Genomic DNA, 5893 nt, shown 5'->3' on the forward strand with positions numbered 1-5893 from the left:
GTAGGGAGGGAGGCTGCAGAGAAAGAGTAAGAAAGCCCAAAATGTTGAGGAAACCCAGTGTTAAGGAAAGCATGCTTAGAAAGGTGATAGAAAGACAGGAGGTTACACTTTCTTGGATAATTAAAAAAACCTGGCAGACTTACAATACTTCATGGCTATGCCCTAGTAAGCTACATGGCTGTGTCCTGGTAAGCTACATGGCTGTGTCCTGGTAAGCTACTGCACTAGGGCTAGGGATTCTGGGAAGGAAAACACAGTGTTTCAATAAAGGACTTGTCTTCCTAGGGTGGTCCCTTGGCCAGATGATTACCTAGCCTAACCAGAGAAGTTTTTTTCTTCTCTGTCAGTTGAATAGAAACTGAAGAGCAGCATTGTGCCTTGTTTCTGATCCTTGAGGGAAAGCTTTTGACTTTTCACCATTGAGTGTGATATCAACTGTGAGCCTATCAATGGCCATTAGTGTGCTGAGATACATTCCTTCTATGATTAGTCATACAGTCTTTATCATGGAAGGATCTAGAATTTTGTCACCTGCTTTTTCTGTATCTAGTGAGCCTTTGTCCTCCATTGTGTTAATGCATTATATCACATTTACTGTGTATGTTCAGCCATCCTAATACCTCAAAGGGCGAGTCCTGATTGATCCTAATGTGCTGTTCAATTGTGTAAGGATTCAGGCACTATGCTGGCCTGCCCCGTCACCCAGCAGAATACACTCAGGCAGTACCTTGGTCAGCATGCAGGTTCAAAGGACCCCTTTAAAAGACAGACACCCCCCCCTTCCACTTACTCTCTCTTTCCCTCTCTCTTTCCCACTGGAGCAGACAGGACTTTTCTTGTCCCCTCCTACTCTTCTGTCTTGTCTCTGTCTCTGTGTCTCTTCACCTTATTTTCTTACCTCCCCCTCAGTAAAACTTCCAATCTGAGCCACATCTACAGGTCCCTGTTTCCCATCCACCCTCCAGGGACCTCCATCTTCGTGGTCCCAGCATGGGACCTGCGGAGCCAACCCACACGGCATTATTCCTAACAGATTCACTTTTCTAGTGTTTTAACATTTTGAATCTGCATTTATCAGGGGCGTTGGCCCTTCTTTGTTGTTTCCAGAGTGATTTGTCTATTTTATGGGTGTGAGTGTTTTGCCTGCATGTGTTTGTGTGCCCCTTGTGCCTGCAGAGTCCGAGGAGATCAGAAAAGCGCATCAGAACCCCTTGAACTAGAGTTACAGATGGTTGTGAGCCACCATGTGGGTGCTGGGAATGGAACCCAGGATCTCTGCAAGAGCAGCCAGTGCTCTTAACCTCATTAACTACTGTGGCCATTCTACTCTTTTTCTTTCTTTCTTTTTTTTTTTTTTTTTTTTTGTGGTGTTCAAATCTGGCTCTGGAATCAGGGTAATGCTGATCCAGTGACTCAAGCTCCGAAGTGTTCCCATCTTCTTCAGGAACAGAACGAAGACTGAAGGTATTTGGAAAAGGTTAAAATTAATTCTTTCAATGTGTTGGTAGAATTCAGCAGTGAAGTCATCGGGATCTTCTGGGATCTTCTACCCTGAGAGGATTTATTATTGATTCCACCTCCTTACGTGTTACTCACTGGTTTGTTGAATTGCTCTTTGGTTTTGGTTTCTTTTTGGTGTTGTTTGCTTGCTTGTTTTTGCAGTGCTGAGGGCTGAACGCAGGACCTTGCTTAAGCATGCTAGGCAAGCACGTACCAGTGAGCTACACCCCGACCCAGTTCAGTGTACGGCGCTTCACATGGTTTTCACGCAGTAAATTCCCAAAGCACACAGGACAAGACATTAGAAGAGCCAAAGATCAGACCCACTTTGTGGCACCCACAGACAGCTTTGTCACTGGTTGGAGCTAGCCTGGGTTCTCTGTCTTTCCCCTCCTGCTATGGAACCTATCAGGAGATATGTGTGACAACCTGCACGTAGTACAGGCTCAGCCAAGAGCAGAAAGCAGTCAACACAAAATGCTTTGCCAAGATTCTTTTTTCAACTTATTTTTATGTGCTTGGCTGTTTTGCCCTCAGAGGTCACAAGAGGGTGTCCAGGCCTCTGGAACTGGAGTTACAGACAGCTGTGAGCTGCCAGGTGGGTGCTGGGAATTGAACCTGGGTTCTCTGGAAGAGCAGTTGAACCGCTTCTCCAACCCTGTGAGGTTTGTTTTTGCAGTAACGAGTTTCTATACCACATGTATTCATTTGAAAGGCCGTTACTCAAGTTAGACTCCACACGGCTTCCAGAAAACCGCGGTGCAGAGCCTGACTTGGGAAAGGATTCTGTGTTTGGGGTCCATTTCTTTTTCTAAAACTTTACTTAGCATTCAATGAGTACTTCCCTAGAGCTCCATGGATTCAGAAAATTTAAATTAAAAATGAAACAAAACACTTGTTTCTAGACTTTACCTGTAGTCAGCTTAACTAAAATTCATTGAAACATTAATTTTAAGACTTAGACTGACTTGGGCCTGGTGACTTTCCAATGTTAATAATGGAAAATCAAGTTGAGGGGGAAAAATCTGATTGCAAAATTTAGGAGAGCTAACCTAAGGCAGCTAAACATGTTTTTAGTAAGTGCTCAGCAATATCTGAACTGTTTTTGCTAAATAACATAAAATTAAAAGATTAATTTCACAAATGCAGAGATAGTTTTGTCTTGCTTCATTTAAAAAGTAAATGTATTGGGGATGTTGAGATGAGCTCCTTTTTGCTTTAAAATTGTTACTAAGAAATATGACACTGTGTTGCAAATAATGTATTTCAGTATCTAAAAATGTTACTAGTGTTTCCTTTCTGCGTCCCTTAATCTATTGATGCAAATTTGAAAATAGGGCTCAGAGAGAAGATATAGGACCACCTACGATGAAAAGGGAACAAAGCAGGCATGTTATTGGTGTCCAGAGTCCCTATACTACCTGCAACATCTACTAAAGGAAACAGAAAGAGAACAGCTGGGTCATAGGATAGTCCAGGCTTGGCAACTAACCTATTGCTGAAAATAATCTCAACCCTAAAACTAATCCTTAATGTAGTTCTAATTCTAACCTGAGCCTTAACCCCTACCTCTAAAACCAATCCTAGCCCTAGACTTAATGATATACCTAACACTAGATATAACCATGAACTAAATTGAAGTTAACCTTACCACTGGCTCTCACCATTCACTTAAGTATAACTTAAACATACTAAATATGTCACAACTCTAAATGAAACTATAACTATACTTCCAGGCCAAATAGTAAAACTACCTTTAGTCCTAACACTAACTTAGCTCTTATGCTAACTTCATACCAAACACTAACCTAACTCTATAGGTAATCCTAACCCTGGCTCTGCTACCAGTTTTAACCCTAAACTTAACCTGACTCTAATCCTAACCCTACTGACAATCCTAGTCCTAACTTTAACTCTATGCCTACCTCTAACGCTAATACTAACCTCAGAAATAAGACAAATCCTAACCAAAAAACTACTTCTAGCTTTAAGATTAATTTTAGAATAGAAGCTGAAGAGCCTCTAGCCCTCACCCTAACCCTAATCCAAACACTAGTTCTCATCTTAAATTTAATTCTGGCTCAAACTCAAACCCTAAATATAACCCTAGCCCTGTGGTGATATTTTGCTCATGATATAACAAATTAAGCTTGCCTGAAGATCAGAATGCAAAGCTAGCCACACTAGTCAGTCATACATCCGGGCAGTAGTGGCACACACCTTTAATTCCAGCATCCACACTAGTTAGCCATAGAAGCTGGGTGGTGGCGCTGCACACCTTTAACCCCAGCACTAGAGAGGAATGTAAGGTGGGTGGAGACTGGAGCACAGTGTATTAGGTCTGCAGTCACACCGAGGACAGGATCGCCCCAGCCTTGGTAGAGGTAAGAACTTTCTAGTGGTTGGCTGCTTTGCTTTTCTGATCTTCAGATTGAACCCCAATATCTGTCTCTGGGTTTTTATTAATCATGCTACCTAGCCCCAAATGAAATTTTAACCACACCTCTAGTAAGAACCCTAACTCCAGTACTCGGATGCCAGCAGCAGCTCCAGTGGCTCAAGTTCTTCTGTAGCTCTCTCCCTGTCTCCCTTTCGCTTCTGGAAACGTGGCCTCTGGTGTGGCTGCCTCTAATGGTGTCATCACGGTGCTCAGTTCAATGACATGAAGGTGTGCAAGTCCTCGACACCAGAAGTGAAGAAAAGCAAGAAGGCGGTGCTCTTCTGCCTGACTGAGGACAAGAACATCACCCTGGAGGAGGGCGAGGGAATCCTGGCAGCAGATGGGGGGGCCGATGTGGATGACCCCTACACTACTTATGACAAGAAGCTGCCAGACAAGGACCACCGCTATGATGCAACCTATGAGACCAAGTATAAGAAGGATGACTTGGTGTTCATCTTCTGGACCTCCCAGTGTGCAAAGAGCAAAATGACTTTGCCAGCTCCAAGGATGCCATCAAGAAGAAGCTGACAGGAATCAAAAACGAATTACAAGCCAACTGCTACAACCAGGTCTAGGACCGCTGTGCCCTGGCAGAGAAACTAGTCGGCGGCGCCATCATCTCCCTGGAGGGCAAGCGTTGGTGAGCTGCCTCCAGCCCCCAGGCTGGAGCATATAGCAGCCCCAGGCCTGCTCTTGGGTATTGCAGGCTGCCCCTTTCCTGCCAGACCGGAGACACTGGGGGCATCCCAGTATCAGGAGGGCAGTCACTTCACCCCAGTTGCCATATGTCAGTTCCCCCATCCCGTCCCAGACCATCCACCTCCTTCCATCCCTGATGGTTCCAGTCTTCCCAGACTGCTCTTATCTTCTGATTCCTCTTGGGTTGAAGTGGACCAAGTCCCTTTCCAGGCATGAATTTTGGAGGGAGCCTGTATATTTTTTTTAACAACACGACTGCCTAATCCTCATCCCTTCCCATCCCATGCTGCTAACCTCTAACTACAATAGTGACTCTGTGCTCGTCTGTTTAGTTCTGTGAGTAAATGAGCCATGGAAATGACCCTCCCTGCACCAGCTGGTTACCCTCCCCTTTCCCTTGATATTGGCCACTCCCGAAAGCATGACCAGTAAGGGTCCTTCAATTAAAAACAAAACACATTGGTGGTGCATGCCTTTAATCCCAGCACTCGGGAGGCAGAGGCAGGCAGATCTCTGTGAGTTCAAGACCAGCCTGGTCTACAGAGCTAATTCCAGGATAGCCTCCAAAACAATACAGAGAAACCCTGTCTCGAAAAACCAAAAAACAAAACAAAACAAAACAAAAACCCACAAATGAACAAACAAAAACCAGTAAAAAGTCTAATTAGCAACAACAAAGAAAAAAATACCTAAAACTAGATCTAAATTAACCTAAAGAGATTTAACAGTAATTGTAATCTTTTACTAACTTTATCCTAAATTCTAACCTAACCTGATGCATAATCCTAACGATGGCTCTGCCACCATTCCTAACCCTAAACATAGCTTTAAACCTAACCTAAGGTCAAACACTAACTGTAACAACAAAGCTAGCACCAGTTGAACATCTAACTCTAAGACTAATGTTACACATAGAACCAATACTGTCTGACACTCTAACCTAACCCAACATCTAACTCTAACTCTATTCTTTGTAATACCTAAATGGTCACAAGCACATCCATTAACTCAGACCTATCCATAACTCTAAAATCAATCTTCAAAAACTGGCTCTAGTTCTAACACAAACCTTAACCATAAACCTAATCCTAAGCATAAATGCAATGGTATCTAACTGTAATCCAATTGTAACCTTAACTCTAAGCCTTACCCTAAAACTAACCCTAACCTGTCTTGACCATAACCCTAACCCTAAAATAGGACTAATGAGACCCTAGCCAAAACCCAAAGTCTAACCCTACATGTATCTCA

General features: G+C 43.4%; 1 pseudogene; it reads left to right on the forward strand.

Moving 5' to 3' along the window:
• The first annotated feature begins 4112 nt into the window (after positions 1-4112).
• LOC101831016 lies at positions 4113-4587 on the forward strand (annotated as a pseudogene).
• Positions 4588-5893: the final 1306 nt, after the last annotated feature.

Source organism: Mesocricetus auratus, unplaced genomic scaffold (genome assembly GCF_017639785.1).
Source record: "Mesocricetus auratus isolate SY011 unplaced genomic scaffold, BCM_Maur_2.0 Super-Scaffold_100020, whole genome shotgun sequence".
Classification (NCBI taxonomy): domain Eukaryota; kingdom Metazoa; phylum Chordata; class Mammalia; order Rodentia; family Cricetidae; genus Mesocricetus; species Mesocricetus auratus.